This window comes from Arachis ipaensis, chromosome B9, assembly GCF_059453495.1.
Source record: "Arachis ipaensis isolate K30076 ecotype BB chromosome B9, ASM5945349v1, whole genome shotgun sequence".
NCBI classification, from domain to species: Eukaryota; Viridiplantae; Streptophyta; class Magnoliopsida; order Fabales; family Fabaceae; genus Arachis; species Arachis ipaensis.
The window spans coordinates 126,904,319-126,922,083 of NC_142444.1; the positions used below are offsets into that span (position 1 = coordinate 126,904,319).

Below are 17,765 nucleotides of genomic sequence, written 5' to 3' on the forward strand. Positions count from 1 at the left end.
AGCTTTGGTGCCAGTTTGGGCATTTAACTCCAGCTTTTATGCTAATTTGGGCGTTTAACTCCAGCTTTTATGCCAGTTCTGGCATTTAACGCCAGAATAGGGTAGAAAGTTAGCGTTTAAACGCCGGTTTGCGTTATCAAAACTCGGGTAAAGTATGGACTATTATATATTGATGGAAAGCCCCGGATGTCTACTTTTCAACGCAATTAAGAGCGCGCCAATTGGGCTTCTGTAACTCTATAAAATCCACTTTGAGTGCAAGGAGGTCAGAATCCAACAGCATCTGCAGTCCTTTTTCAGCCTCTGAATCAGATTTTTGCTCAGGTCCCTCAATTTCAGCCAGAAAATACCTGAAATCAAAGAAAAATACACAAGCTCATAGTAAAGTCCAGAAATATGATTTTTATTTAAAAACTAATAAAAATTAACTAAATCATACTAAAAACTACCTAAAAATAGTGCCAAAAAGTGTATAAATTATCCGCTCATCAATGAGTTGCTTTGGTTCCATCTTTGATAGTGGTTATTTCCTTGAGCATTGTCCCTCCACCCTTGATTGGAACTATTACCATGAGGGTAATTGTTTTGGCCTTGGTTGTTGTAGTTCACATTGGCTACTGCGAGAGTGTAGTCCTCTTGTATTTGGTGGCATTGATCGGTGTAATGTGCGGTGCTAGATCATAAACCACATACTCTAGGGGGTCCTTCAAGTTGGAGGACTTGAGGTGGGGCCTGGATGGCTTGGATTGAATGAAATGCCTTTTGTTCTTTGTGAATCTCCATGAGGAGAGTGGTCATGTTTCCAAGCACTTTGGTCAAAGCCGATTCGGAAGGAGGTGCCTCCACCACACCCTTGAGAGGGTTGCTCCTCACTCTCATATGTTGAGTAGTCTCGGTGATATCATTGATCAAACTCCATACTTCTGCCGCTGTCTTATTCTTAGAAAGGGAACCACCGCTTGAAGCGGTTAGCAATCTCTTATCCGCCGCACAAAGACCTCCAGTGAAGTAGCTAATGAGCAAGTGAGTGTCTAACCCATGATGTGGACAAGATTCCAATAACCATTTTAATCAAGTCCAATACTCATAGAGTGTCTCTTGGTCTCTTTGCATTATACCAGAAATTTTCTTCCGGATGTAGTCGGTCTTCTCCGGCGGAAAGAACTTGTCTAAAAACAATCTTCTCAATAAGTCCCATTCGGTCACCACTTCATTCGGTTGGGAGTAGAACCACTCTTTTGCTTTCCCCTCAAGAGAGAAGGGGACTGCAAAAACCATAATAGCAATCTCATCGGTACCATGCCTTCGAGCCGTAGAACAAGCAACTTGAAAATCTCTCAGATGTCTAATGGGATCTTGGCCCGGAAGTCCATGATACTTGGGAAGCAAATTAATCAGACTATTCTTTAACTCAAATTTTGGATAAAGATTTAGATACCTAGCTTGCAATGGTTGAAGAATAAGATCCGGTGCTCCTTGTTCATGCAAGGTAATCCTACGTGGCTCCGCCATGTGGTTTTCACCCGTAGGATGCAAAGATGTATCGGTAGTACCAACAGAAGAATAGGGAGTTGTGGACTCTAAGTCACTCTCGGCTCCATCTAGTGTTTCGGAAGATCCCTCAAGAGAGGCCAAAGCACTAGCCGTATAATCCAACCGCCGCCTAGCTTGTCGAGTGCGTAACAAAGTTCTTTCAATCTCGGAATCAAACTCGGCTAAGCTAGAATTCGGTTGGGACTGAGTCATTCAACTTAGAAGTCATAGCTCATGCATTAAAAGAAAGTCTAAACTAAAAACAAACTAATGAAAGTAAATAACTATCTACACTATTCACATATTTACATAACTAATATCAAAGCACACATTACAACCATTCCCTGGCAACAGTGCCAAAAATATGATAGAGAGAATTTATTTGTCGGTAAATAATTTCACAAAAATAGTTACGTTGCAAGTATAACTCTAAACCAACAATGGATCCTCAAATCAAATTTTAATATGGTTGTCACAAAGTCAACCCCAATATAAAGTAACCGAGAGTATTGGTTCCGGGTCGTCCTCAAGAGAATGGGCAAACATGTGCATTCATATTGGTTAGAATTCTGGGGTTGGGAATCATAAACAAGAATTTAAACTACTAAACTTAACATGCAATAAATCTTAAAGGGCAAGAAACTAAATCAAAGCGATTGTGGTTTTTGGGTTTCAAATATGAATGATAAAAGGATCTCTTGGCTAGGCATAGGAATTGGGTCACCATCCTTGTCTAATAACCATATCTTGACAATTATCACTACAACAAAACCTAATATAGATGACTATTTGGGGGAAGCGGTCATTTAAAACCGCCGTCGCTGCAATCCCTACATTCACATATCAGCGGTGAAACACAACCGCCTTTGAAGCACAAATCCAACGGCGGCCATCACGCTCGTTCCACGGCGGTTCATGAATTCGCGCCATTACTTGCTCAGACCGCCTAATTTCTCTTTCCTTCGCACTTCTCGCTACCTCCACTACCTACTACTATCTGCCATGACCCTAATTTTTCATTCTTCCTAAACTTAGCGCACCCAGAACCCCAAGTGCAGTGAAAAGAAAATCTTCGTTCAAAACGAAAGTCTGCAACGAATCATTGATTAGCAAAACTATACGCATTTGTTCTTGTCCCTGGTAAGCTAATTGTGTTTTTCTTTGTTCTTTTCTGATTCAATTTTATGCTTCTTCTAGTTAACAATCACTGATAGATGATTATCTTATTCTCTAGTTGTTTCTCCTTCTTGTTCATCGCTCTGAACGCACGAATTTCTCTCCTGGAAGTGCAAATTTCTGCTATTTAAGGTTACTCTATCTCTTTCTCTACTATTAGGAATTTAGGTGTTTATTGGATATAAATTGTAAAGAGAAATTCATACTTTCTTTTTTCGGTATTAGAATGAATTCGTACTTATTACTTAATTAATTAAAAGACAATCTAGCTTGAAACTAATAATGGGAAATTGTCTGATGAAGTAGTGCGCTTCAAGAACAATTTATGTGATTTGATTTGTATTCAATCAGTCTAATTTCATTGATGGATTCATCATTGGGATCGGAGTTGCATATTTGATCATATTTTCTGTTTAAATTATTTCTCAATTGAGGTCTAAATTATGAAGTAAAATGAGCAACTAAGAGAAGAAGGGAGGGTGTGTTTGTTTATTTGTGAGAAAAGTAAAAATTCTGCAGAGAACAATAATCATGACAAATAAAAAAAGAAGCAAAATCTGAGATACAAAACACAAGAAGAAATAGACCCAAAACTGATTGCAGGTAGAATCTGACTACAATGGAATAATAAAACTCCAAAGAAACCACCACGCATGCATATCAGAGAGGTATTTGAAGTGTTTGATTAATTGGGTTTTGCAAGTTTTAATCTAAAATAGTTATTCTTTCTGGTCTATATTCTTAGCAAAGGGAGCCAAATTGAGTCAAGACCAACTTTGGCATAGGTAATAATTATTAGTATTTTTAGATTTGTCAAATTTTGTTGATGAATATTGATAATTAAAGTTAGCAAAATTGGATTATTTATTTTATTATGAATGCTAGCCCTGTTTGGTATTGATGTATTCATACTTCTATAGTCAAATAGCTACTGCCAAGTGCCAATACTATCCCTTTGTGTTTGTCTCATCTATACTTGGTAAAACTTTGGTAAATTAAAGCTGTATTATAATGTATCTATATTCTATACTTATCCATACCACTAGTGCTTGATATTAAGGGTCCCAATTTTTTTTATTTATTTATCAAACCTGAGAGCCTTGCATTGCATCACGTTGTAATAGGAAATTATGAGAGATGCTTGAAGAAAACAGTATCCAAACCATGACGCAAAAACAACTGTTAAAAAAAATGAAATGAACATGTGTTATGAGATTTGCCTACAGCCTGATAGCTTCTCTAGTTTATCCCTTCTCTATTTTTGTAAATTTAAAAAAAAAAAAAGAAAAAATAGGCAATTTAAACAAAATTATCCTTTAAGATAATAATTTATACTACCATCAACAGTTAAAAACTTGATAAATGACAAAGATAAGAGATTCATGTCCATGGATGAAACATCATTACTTCTGTTTTTTGTTGATGTCACATGCATCTGCTACTGTCTTCAGCTGAAACCAAAAAAGGTCTTAGGGAAGATTTCAGGATTTAAACTAATTGACAACTAAAACAACCCAAGAGAAGGAATTGGACATAAGTGTCATCTAAAGAATAAGTTAACCTGATTTTTTTATTATTACTTTACATGCTCTTCTTTGATTAGAAACAGAACACATGCACACAAATTTAGAGGTCCAAAAGGCTTGATTCATTATACAGTTATTTGTTAGTTTTGTGCCTCTTTATATATACATATGTGAATTATTTAGCTTTTACAAACTTTTATAAACTAAAATAGTTCATGAATACTCAAATAAGATGGATGAAATTAGTTCTTTACATAAACTTAAAATAGCTAATTTCCTATCCACTACTTCTCTTCCATGTTCTCTGTTCTGCACATTTTTTATTGACATTTTACTATATGCTTCAATAGATCATATGATGCAGAGACTCTATGCAGAGAACAATAAGCATTAGTCTATTGAAGCATAGACCATTCAACTTTATATAGCGAATATGACTAAAACAATTAGTTTATGCTAACTGTGAAGTTTAATAGAGACATACTCATCAAAGTTGGTTGGTGATGGGGATTACCCTGTTGTTTTTTTTATAAACTGTTTTAATTAGTAATTTTATCAAGTGTTTTTAAAGTATATATTAGTTAAATTATTTTTTATTTATTATTATATTTGTTAGGGAAAAATTAAAGATTTAGCTAGAGAATACTAGAAATAAAAGAGAAATAGTATTTTTTATTTTTAAGATTGATTCACTTATTATTTTATTAGTATTAAATTGAAGATGAGTGGTACTTAATTGAGAAACAAAGATATCAAGGGCATTTCTCGGAAGAAAGAAGTAGATCAGGAATTCAATAGTTGAAGCATGCTTTGGGCTATTTTGTGCAATAGATTTGTGTCTATTTAAAAGTCACACGTAGTGTTATCATTGACATTTTTGTAGACTTTTACATTAGGACTTTTCATGAATGAGAGCTCAATGAGTAAAATTACTTCTTATACGGTTGAATAAGGACTTCAGACTAGTTTTGAATATAATTAGTACTTAATTAAAGGTAAATCCGAATGAGTACCTAACTTCTAAACATGACAGATAGCCTGGTAATGGATCGTAAAAATTAGTCAACTTGCATAAAAACTCTAGATCATAAATTAATTTACATAATCATTCATTAGTGTGTTCTCCGTGGTATGCGATTATTTAGTTTTACTTGCCGTAAACAACATCGGACGTGCGTTTATTCTGATCATATTTTCATGCATTTGCTATAGAGATATTTATTTTGTTGTTTAGATGGTCTTGAAGTTAAATTGTCTAGTTTTGAGTGCATAGCTAGCTAACTAATTATGAACTTTTTTTTTGGAATTGAAAGAATGGAGAATGTACAATAAATAGTGATGAGGCATTAACAGTTAAGACTTAAGAGTAGTACCATCTCTCTCTTACTTTCTTTGTGAAACTGCAAATGCAACTGCATCTGAAACTACTGCGTTTTATGTCTGAAATTGGTGCTGTGTACAAGAATATTTATTCCAACCCGTAGGTGCGGTAAATGCATGCAATGACATCCAAATTTTATTATTTTACGAGAGGGGGAGGGGGCAGGGGAAAACTATGATTTGAGCTGGTTTTTGGAATTGTATTTTTGATGTGCGTTTGGGAGGATAACAATCCAACCTCTTGTGGGTTTTGCCAACCTACATAGCTACTATCTTTCATCCATGTTAATTCATTTTTCTGATTCTAATTCTGATTCTTATTTTTTTATTTTTCTTTCGCAGTGAATGCTGTTTTGTTTGGAAGTAACATACCTACCTATTCAATTTTCTTATTTGCTGATTTTTTTTGAAAAACAAGTAAGTAACTTCTCTTTCCCTATGGTTGGTAGATTAGTATTTTTAAAAAATATATATTTACATAGTTGTTACTAAATAGTGCACATGGCTTTAAACCAGAACAAATTACTTTAAAGCTATGGAAGTTCTGGATAAATCGTGGATTAAGAGACCACGAAATTCTCTTGAGTATGCACAAGGTGTCTCAAGATTTATTGAGTTTGCTTTTGCACATCATTCTGCCGATGGAACAATCATATATCCATGTAATGCATGTGCTTTTAAGAAGTGGCTAACAAGGGACGAGGTGTATGATCATTTGATTTGTACACAATTCCCAATAGGATATACATTTTGGTTTCATCATGGAGAGCGCTCGATAGGAGAAACTAGCAACGTCTCAAGTAGTATTTTTTCGGATGTACAACAAAATTCTATGGCCGACGAGCAGAATCCTATGGTCGAAAGTGATTCAATTCGAAACTTGATTAGTGAAGGTCTAGGAGTTGGTGGGAACATCAGAAATGGAACATCCATAATAGCAAATGAAGTCCTTGATGGTGGTGCTCAAAGATTGATGCCTAGTGAATCTCATGAAACTCTTGAAGCGAAAGGGTTTAGCGAGCTACTTAAGGATGGAGAAGAGCCGTTATATGAAGGGTGTACAAGATACTCGAAGTTATCTTTTCTATTGAAGTTGTTCCATATCAAATCCCTCTGTGGTATGACCGGCAAGTCTATGAAGATGATTTTAGAACTATTGAGTGACGCATTCAAATACGCGAGGATTCCAAGTTCTTTTTATGAGGAAAAAAAGATCATTTCTAAACTCAGTTTGGATTGCACGAAGATACATGCTTGCCCAAACAATTGTATGTTGTATTGGGGCGAAGATGAGAACATGGAGACATGTAAGGTCTGTAATAGGTCTAGATGGAAGACATATAAGAAAAAAGGTCCAGCTGAGGCATCAAGTATTATTGGTAACAAAAAGAAGAAGCATCCGACAAAAGTTCTTCGTTACTTTCCTTTAAAATCTCGATTGAAAAGATTGTTCTACTCGTCAAAGACTGCTGCTGATATGCGATGGCATGCTACAGCTGAGAATAAGGATAACTCAATGAGACATCCAAGAGACTCTGAGGCCTGGAAAAGGTTTGATTTGGAGCACTCCAATTTTACATCCGAACCACGAAATGTGCGTCTTACATTAGCTACCGATGGCTTCAATCCACATGCAACTTTAAGTGCAAATCATAGTATTTGGCCTGTCATTCTCATTTCGTATAATACTCCTCCATGGACGTGTATGAAATCGACATCATTCATAATTTCAATGATCATTCCTGGCAAGAAAATGCCAGGAAATAACATAGATGTTTATTTGCAACGTCTAATAAAAGAGTTAAAGGAGTTATGGGTTGAGGGTTGCGATGCATATGATGCTTTAACACAAGAAGTGTTTAAGTTGCACGCAGCTTTATTGTGGACAATTAGTGACTTTCCTGGGTTAGGGACTCTTTCTGGGTGGAATACATACACAGGACTTGCTTGCCCATCTTGCAATTTCGATAACATCCCTCATCGTCTCAATCACAGCAAAAATTATTATTTTATGGGTCATCGTCGCTTTCTGGATTAGAGACACAAGTTTAGATTAAACACCCTGCAATTTAATGGAAGACAAGAAACAAGGCTTCCACCAAGAACATTATTTGGCAGTGAAATACTTTCACAAGTTGAGAATATTAATGTCACCTTTAGCCGAAGAGAAGAAATACGAAGAAGTGGTAAAAGATTATGCACTGGTGGAAATGTTGAAGGAGGTGATACTCAACAATGGAAAAAGAAGAGTATTTTTTGAGTTGCCATATTGGAAGTCTAATTCGCTGCGTCACAATCTCGATATGATACATATTGAGAAAAATGTATATGACAATGTACTATATACTTTGTTAAATGATAGTTCGAAGGCAAAAGATCACATAAATGCTCAAAGAGACCTTCAAGAAATGGGTATCAAGCTTGATCTGTGGCCAAGGGAAAATGGAAAGTGTCCACCAGCTATTTATACTCTGAACAATTTGGGTAAGAAGAGATTCTTGACAACTTTGAAAAACGTCACTGTTCCTGATGGTTATGCAAGCAACATATCAAGGTGCATTGACCTAGAGTCTCTTAAGTTGAGTGGGATGCTAAAAAGTCATTATTGTCATATACTTATGGAGCAATTATTACCGTTAGCCATGCAAACAGGTCTGCCTGATGAGGTCTCTGCAGTGCTTATTGAGATGTGTTCATTCTTTAGGCAATTATGTGATAAATCGTTAAGTGCCCCCTGTTTGGAAAAGTTGCAAGATCAAATTGTCCTCACATTATGCCATATGGAAATATTATTCCCTCCTTCATTCTTCACAGTTATGGTTCACTTGATGGTGCACCTTGTAGAAGAAGCTAAACTTGGAGGCCCTGTCCATTATAGATGGATGTACCCTATTGAGAGGTAAAATTATTAGCTTAGATCGTTATTTATAACTTTGTTGGATAGTATTTAATCTTCATTCCTGGATAGGTATTTAGGACACTTGAAGTCATATGTACGTAACAAAGCACAACCAGAAGGATCCATAGCGCAAGGATACTTAATGGAAAAAATTCTTACATTTTGCTCCAGATATTTAGAGAACATTGAGACTAGATGGAATCGACCTCGCAGAGTTGATGATGAACCAACCCATGAAGAATCAAATCCTTGGTTAGATACTTTGTTTCCTAAAGTAGGTAAACCACTTGGTGTTTCCTCATATTTCACTTTAACAGCCACCGAGAAGTTACAAGCTCATAGACATGTGTTAACTAATTGCTCCATAGTTGACAACTATCTCCAGTGAGTATTTCAGCATGTTCTAATTCATATAAGTAAGATTTTTTTAATGACCTTTAATCCTAATATTAAGACATCTATAGGGAGTTTAGAAATATTGTACAAAAGTAATTAAGAAGTCGTACAAGAAATACATCAGAGATAGACAAGAAAGTTCATAGAGAGTTTGCAAGTTGGTTCTCTACCCGTGTGAGTCAAATTCTTTCTCTTTAAAGTTATTTTTAAGTCAATTTCCATCATATGAAGTTGATAAAAAATTCGTCATGCTTTCTTAGATTGTTTGAAATCTTGATAAAATTGAAGAATCTAAGAGAATGGTATTTTTTAGTCTTGCCAAAGGGTCGATTGACCAAGCAAGAAGATTTTCTGCATATAATGTCAATGATACAAGTTTAGGACTGTAGAACGTGAAAAATGTTTAAAAACTCAAAACAGTGGTATTTTTGGGACATTTGGAACAAGAAGCTACTCCCGCAATAGTGATCCCAACATAAGGTTTGGAGCAGTTCCTTATTATGGAAAGTTAGTTGACATCATTGAACTTAATTATGATGGTATATTCTTTGTAACCTTGTTTAAATGTGAATGGGCTAATACCACAAACCCAATGGCCATGAAAGTAGACAAGTTAGGTTTTACCTCTATCAACTTTAGTAGATTGATACATACCGGTGAACATGAGGATGATGAGCCATATATTAAGGCTAACAAAGCTCAAATGATTTATTATGTTGAGGATGAGAAAGAAAAAGGTTGGAGCATACCAATTCAAGTAAATCCAAGAGACTTATATGATATGGGCAATGAGGATGAAGGCATAATTTATGACAATGTGGGTTATCCATTACAAGATTTGGGACAATTTTTTCCAGATAACATTTCACATGTACCATTAGCAAGATCAATTATAGACGAAGAAAGTTTAGAATAATGTAAGTCTTTAATTGCAAGTCATAGAGTGTTATGTATTGTTTTCTTTCATAATTTTATGTTTTATTACATATACTTGATAGTTTGATGTAGTAGTTTTTTGTTTCGTTGGTTGTTAGTTGATTAAATTAAGTACTATTATTTCAGTTTCATTATATTATTGGTATATTAATCTTAATATCTCTTGATACGTTGTAGAAATGACTAAGAGAAAGACTGTTTCTTCACGTGAGAATACATCTACTCATGAGTTTAATGATTCACCACCCGTTGATCAAAATGAGTCCTCTGAATCCATAGAGCCTGCACCTACTTTATCTACTGGTTCAGAAGTTCCACATGTTCAGTTAGATGTACAAGGAAAAAAGTCCAATAAGTACTGGACAGTTGATTTGGAAGGTATGTTATTAAATTTAGTTCAATTATAGTACTGTATATTTAAATTTCTACAAGGAATGAAGTATAATAATGTATAGTATACGACTTGAATAATTTGATAGATGCAAATGGAATGATTAAGGAAGGTCACTTAAGGTTGAAAGATGTGTGGGTGCTGTCTCGTGAGACTAGAATTATTGTGCATTGGAATGAGTATGGCCAACCGATTGGTGAATCTGGTGGACTTTTAGGCTTGTTTTTGGGAGCTGTTGCTGGAAATTTCAAGAACTTTCCTATAAGTTATGAGAAATGGCCTTTGGTTCCAACAGAGCCATACAAAAATGGAGCTTACAGGGATATTATTCAGGTTTTTTTTATTTAATTATTTAATAATAATTTAATTATCTTCAATACATGCACTCCTATGTTCTGGTATTGTGTCATCCAAGGACAATTTTAGCTGTTATTTATTAATGAAAATAATATAGCTGGCCAACTTACTAAATGCCCCTTAATCTAATACTAGTTAAGTTTGTACCAATGTCTTTATCATGTATTTCTTTTCTTTTTCTAATTAGTAAAATAGTATTTTAATATATAGATATTTAAACAAGTTTAATTATTCTGTGTACAATTAAAAAGAACCCCTTAAGTTTGATTGACATTGGTGCACTCTAACAGGAGCAAATAAGATATGGAAATCATAAAATTATGTAGAAGATAAAAAGTAAAAAGAGTTTTTTTTTTGTTTATGCATAATGTTAGACTTTAGTGCATCCAACGAGGTGTTCTAATATTTATATTTAAACCGGTATCTTTTATTTGGACTAACATTTAAAATTTTGGAAAAACAAGAACTAAAATTAAAAACTGAAAATAAAACTGCAAATCAAAGAAGCGCTAATTTTTTTTTTGAGTTGTCTTATAGAAATATTACATAGCTCACACTAATAAATATGTATTGTACAGGGGTGATTGATATTTGGTCTATATTTCTCAGCATTCCTTGGTGCCATAATTATTTTCTTATGCTGCATGCCTCTTATGGCCATATTATGCTATTATTTTAGTTGTAAATTACATTTTGTGCATAGCATGACTCTGTGAACATTTTTGTGAATTATGTTCTAATTTTAGTTATTAATAGGTTTAAATAATTTTACATGTAAGACTATGTTACAATTATTCAGGTTAATTATTTTTATGTTTATACTATGTAGAGATTCTTTAAAGTTGATGATGGACAGCAAAAAAAGTACATACTACAAAATCTTGGAAGGAAGTGAAAAGATGATAGATGCAAATTGTTTAATGACAATTATAATTGAAATCTTACTAGAGAGCAAAATATAGCAGCGTTACCAAAAGGATTTGGAGTCAGCTTGGAGCAATGAGCAACTTTTATTGATTATAGATTAAAGTCCAAAACTCAGGTAATTGTATGAGCACACATTCTATATTTCATTTTATATTGACAAGTTACTAATTGAATTTGTATGTGTAGAAAATGTGTGAGAAAAATGCAAGTAATCGAGAAAAACAAACAATTCCTCATACACTCGGATCCAAGACGATTGCTAGGAAGAAACACGAGTTGGTTTGTGATTGAGTCCTTATTAGGATAATAATATGTTATTTAATTTTTATATGCGTTGAAATTGAATTTTCATTTATTGAATTGATAGAAAACTGCAAACAAGAGAGTTTTTACTAAAGCTGAAATGTATCCAATTAGTCATAAGAAGAAGGATGGATCTTTTATTAATGATGAGGCTAGAGAGAAAAGTGTAAGTACTTTCACTTTATTTTGGCTTTGTTTGTTAATGATAATGGAGATTATTCTAATGATAATGCATTTCTCAAATTCTTATCATAGGAACAATTAACTTTGCTTCAAGCTAATGAGAGTTCTACTGATGATGCATATGTCAAGTTATTTAGAAAAGAACACCCGGGTCGTGTTAGAGGTGTAGGATTTGGTGTTTGTCCATCCCAAGTCATGAAATCTTCTAATAGTTTCCGAGGGGTATCTTCTTTATGTAATCATGACTTTGATATGGCTAAAGTTCGCTCTATGGAAGTAGAATTACAAGAGAATAAAGTAACAATTTCTTTATTACAAGCCCAGGTGACATATTTCATTAATCATTGTATGGGTGGAAAAGTGCCACATGACTTTCCTACAGCTACGAATAATGAGGTAAGTCTTATATATAGGTTTTTTTTTCCTAAATCTTTCATTGTGCATGATTTAGTAAAATAATGATTTAGTTATTGTTGTTCATTTTCTTAATTTGTGTAGATGCCTTATGCCTTTTTATGTTAGACTTAAATTATTCAATGGTCTTTCTTTTTATTCTAACATATTTTTATTTATTTTCAATCCTAGGTTGCAGACTCTCCAATAGAGACAAGGCCACCTTCTACTATTCCATGAAGCAGTTGTAGAATTTTATGATTGAAGTGACTCAAGACTTTTATTATCAAAGTAGCTCTTTATTTTAAGCTTTTAGCTTAGTTAAATATTAGTAGCGAAATTCTTTTCTAATTCAATTTTAGGATTGCGTTATTTGAATTTAATTTGATATGTAAATATAGGTGTTAAACACTGATTGTGTTGGATTTATGATTATATAAGACTTATTAAATACATATTATATTTTGAAATGCAATGTTCATATTATTTTGGTCAATTTTTCTATTTTACTTTGAGTTGTAGATTTTAATATTTGTAGTAGTTATTTTTTTTATTGCGATGGAAGCATTAGGAAGGAGTTTATATATAAATTTGGTTATTTTTTTTAAAAAAATGCTGGCGTTTTTGCGGCGGTTTTAAACTGCCGCGAAATTCATGTTAGAAGTTCCAACCGACCTTTTAGCGGCGGTTCAAAACCGCGGTGAATGTCCAACGGTAACTAAAATTTCGACTTTTGCGGCGGTTTCTAAACCGCCGCTAGACACCAACTTCGCCTGGTTCACGCGCATAATGGCGGTTTTAAACCGCCGCGATTCACCGAGTGACTCTGGCGGCGATTATTCCAGCGGTTCTTCAAAACCGCCGCTGATGCTATGCCGATGGTTGACTTGACCGCATTTTGCTCACCGCCGGGAGCTAATTCTAGCGGTGGTTATAACCGCCGCAACCTCCCAAAATAACCGCTGCCGCTGTGCTGTTTTGTTGTAATGTATGAGGAACCAAGCTCATTAAGTCTACCTCTATGCTCGAAGTATGTACAACTTCTACTTCAACGCTTAAGGTACGTCAAATGGTTTGACCAATCTCAACTCATAAGTCCTAATCCAACTATTAATTAGCTTAGTAGTTGATTAGTGTCAATGGGTATCAATTTGACCACTAGGGTTCTCAAATTTCCAAATCAATTAGACCCAATGACTCAAGTTAACCCAATCCCCTTAGCCTAGGCCAAGAATAAGGAAAACTACTCCATAATCAAAGGAAATATTTCATCAAATACATGGTATGCATTAACAAAAGACATATTCAAATTGCAAACTAATTGGAAATTACAAATACCCACTAACAATTATTAATAGAAAACAACTAGAATAACACTATCAATCATGGAAGATATTAATGTACTAATAGAAATTCAAGATCCACAAAGTTCATAAAATGAGAAGAAAAGAGAAATAACAAGAGAATTCAAATTCAACACTAGATCTAAACAAAATTATAACTAGAGAACTCAAATTAAGTAATTGAAGCTAAAATCAACAAAATCCAATTTAGAAATTCAACAAAGGGAAATCAAAACAAACTAGATCTAGAGAGAAGTAAGAGTTTCTCTCTCTAGAATACAAGAACCCAAAAACTCGCTAAAACTATGTGTCTTGTGTAAAATGATTGATTCCCCCTTTTCCCCTTTGTTTCTTGGGTCTTTTCCATGCAGAATCAGCTTGGATTTGGGCCTGGAGTCTCCTAGAAATCGCCAGCCACAATTGCATTAATGAAGTTACGTGCTGAGCGTCACGCGTGCGCGTCATCTGAATTCTGCAAGCCACGCATACGCGTCAGGCATGCGTACGCGTCGGTTGGATTTTGCCAAACCACGCGAATGCGCCAGCTCTTGCGTGCCAGTTTCAGCCACATGCATCCACGCGTGCGCATCGGCCGCGCGTGCGCGTCGCTTCCAGTTTTCCAAAGCTCCAATCGTCATGTTCCTTCCACTTGTTCATGCTTCCTTTCCATCTTCTAGGCCATTCCTACCCTATAAACTCTGAAATCACTTAACAAACGTATCACGGCATCGAATGGTAATAGATGAGGATTAAAATATAACATTTTTAAGGTTAAATAAGCATGTTTTAAACCATGAAGCAAAATTAGGAAGGAAACACAAAACCATGCATTTTATATGAATAAGTATGAAAAACATTGACAAAACCCCCCAAATTCTACACAAGATAAACCACAAAATGGGAATTTATCAGGGGTTCTTAACCTTTTTTCATTTATATCTGTTTCATTTTGTGAAAAACTAAAGTAGACAACTAACTGAGACTTGGGCTAGATGCTTTACTGTGAATTCTTATCCAGATATGTATTACAGGTTTACACACAATAGACAATACTAGTAATAGTTGAGCAAGGATTCTCCATGTTCATTTTTTTGATTCGATTCGGTTTTATTCCTTTCACCTTGGTTTGTTATGGAAATGTAAATTTTTTTTCTTTCCAGAAATGATTGATTTTCTGTTTTTTTGGTTGTTCAGTTACGGTTAATGAAATTGAGGCGCTGTATGAGTTCTTCAAGAAGATGAATAGCTCAATTATTGATGATGAACTTATTCACAAGGTACTTGCAATAATTTCTGCATTGTCTGGATCTATTTTTTAAGTTTGTTCATGAGAATTTTCTGTTTTTGGAAATTCATTTTTAACTACTTGTCTGCTCGATATTTTATTCATTAAACAAGTGCACTATTCTAATTTATTCTTTTTAGCAAAATCCTTTAAGGACATGAATGCAATTTTTCCCTCTTTTATAAATTTAAGGACTACTGTGCATGATGTTTACAATTTAAAACACAAAAATGAAGGTTATTTTAATCCATTGATGTCAAGAATTAGTTTGAAATTTTACACCTTTGTATCAAGTTTTTGCCAGTTACATTTAACACGGTAGAAAATCTTATAGGTTCTTTATAAGTGCTTTTTAAGCCCGCCGTACCTTGGCCTTAGTGGGATGCTCAAAGTAAATTTTTGTGTTTTGATATGAAAAATAATATAATTCTTGTGAATTCAGCACTAATAAGTACAATAACTGAAATTCAAGGACTAAATTTTATTTATAGAATAACTTCAACATATAATTTGCTAATTTACTCAATAAAACATGTATCTATATTTAAACATGAAGTTGTATTGATTGTGTGTATAGTATGGTAAGCTTCAATGAAAATATTTGACAATAGAAACTTTGTATGGCATGCCTTTTTGCTGCCAATATTGTGCATTGTTTGGTAGTTTCTTAGTTTTTGTTGAAATATCTTTGTTGACTATTATACTTTTTCTTTCAACAATGTTGAATTTGTGGTTAGATTGCTTCGAGTAATACTTCTCTTTTTGTTATTTGAGGGAAGAGCTGCAATTGGCACTATTGAAGACCCCATTTGGTGAGAATCTTTTTCTTGATAAGGTAATTCATCTCTAATGTCGTTTTCATTTCTCTTTACCTCTCCCAATCCCCCTTTCTCTTAAATATGGTTTCTTGCTCTTAATCTTATCCCTATTTGTTGTATTAAAAGGAAGGAAAATTTAAGTTGCACGGAAAACATCTTTCATTAGCTACTTTGTATCTAAGAAAAACTCTTTGAAACATGTCTTTTCTTTTCTTTTCTGAGTTTTTATATTTGACTTGTCTAATCTGGGCCCTTTTGATTTATGACCTTTCCTAGGTGTGTGATCTCTTCAAATTCCATTCTTATTTATAGAAAGTTGACTGACATTGGGATTTTTGCTAGTAAAGAATTTTATAAAAATAGTCGCGTTGTAGATATAGTTTCTAAACCAACAGAAATCCTTTCGTACAAATATTTTGGTTGTCACAAGTAACAAACCCCTTAAAAATTGATAACCGAAGTATTTAAACCTCGGGTCGTCTTCTCAAGGAACTACAGGGAAGTATATTCTTATTATTGGTTATGAAGATTGTAGATTGGGGTTTTGAAGATGAGGAACAAGTAATTTAAATGGCAAGTGAAATAAATAAATAACTGTAAAATAAACTTTTGGCAAGGTATGGGAAATCGGAAGTCCTATCCTAGTTATCCTTATCAATGATGATGAAGATTGAATCTTAATTTCACTTAGTTAGCCTTTACTTAAAGCAAAGAAAGGTCAAGTGACTAATTAGTTTGATCTTCAAATCCTAGTTAATCCCTAAGGAAAGATTGGGATTATTGAAGTTCAATTCAATTAGCAAAGATAACAATTATCAATCATGTTGAGTTTGATAACTCCTGACTTACTGATTTCTTAACCAAGACCAAAAGGGAAAAAGTAAATCTACTTGAATAAAAATGTCTTCAGATTGGAAGCAACAGTAATATAAATAAAAGAAAGCAATCATAAACTGAAATACCTCAAATAACATTAATTCAAAGAATAATCTGTAACATAGAAGAATTCATAAATTAAATTGAGAAAATAAGTAAAAAGGAATATTGAACCTGATAAAAAGAGATAATCCTGAAAGCAAAAGAAATCCTAATTCTAAATCCTAAAAGAGAGAGGAGAGAACCTCTCCCTAAAAACTACATCTAATTCATGAAAAGTAACTAATTGGAGATTCTCCCTTGAATGGATGCATTCCCCCACTTCATAACCTCTGATCTATGCCTTTTGAACTTGGATTTGGGCCGAAAAGGGCTTCAGAAATCGCTGGGAGCGTTTTCTGTAATTTTTAGTGCGTGGCCTCTGTCACGCGTCCGCGTGGGTCACGCGGTCGCATCATCTGGAGTTTTCCTTATCACGCGGTCACTTCAGTCATGCGTCCGCGTCAATCACGCGGTCGCGTCACTGCCATTTCGCGCTGGCATACGACCGCGTCGTCCATGCGATCGCGTAGCTGCCAGTTTCTTCAAAAACTCCGTTTTATGCTTTCTTTCCATTTTTGTATGTTTCCTTTCCATCCTTTAAGTCATTCCTGCCTTAGAAGATCTGAAACTACTCAACACACGAATCACGGCATCGAATGGAAATAAAGGGTAATTAAAATAATTACTTTTAAAGCATAGGAAACATGTTTTTCACATACATCACATAATAAGGAAGGGAAAGTAAAACCATGCAATTAACATGAATAAGTGAGTGAAGGATTGAATAAATCACTTAAATTAGGCACAAAATATATCATAAAATATGGGTTTATCAACCTCCCCACACTTAAACAATAGCATGTCTTCATGCTAAATCCAAGATAAAGAGTAAGGTAAGGTTGAAGTGGTGGAATCTCATGCAATGCAATCTATTCTAAATGCAACTACCTAAATGAATCATGCAATTCTAAATTTTATTCACTTGTATATAAAGCTTACAT

General features: G+C 34.3%; 1 pseudogene; it reads left to right on the forward strand.

The window, feature by feature from the left end:
* The first annotated feature begins 6,150 nt into the window (after positions 1 to 6,150).
* On the forward strand, positions 6,151 to 8,902 carry LOC110267222 (uncharacterized; annotated as a pseudogene).
* The last annotated feature ends 8,863 nt before the right edge of the window (positions 8,903 to 17,765 follow it).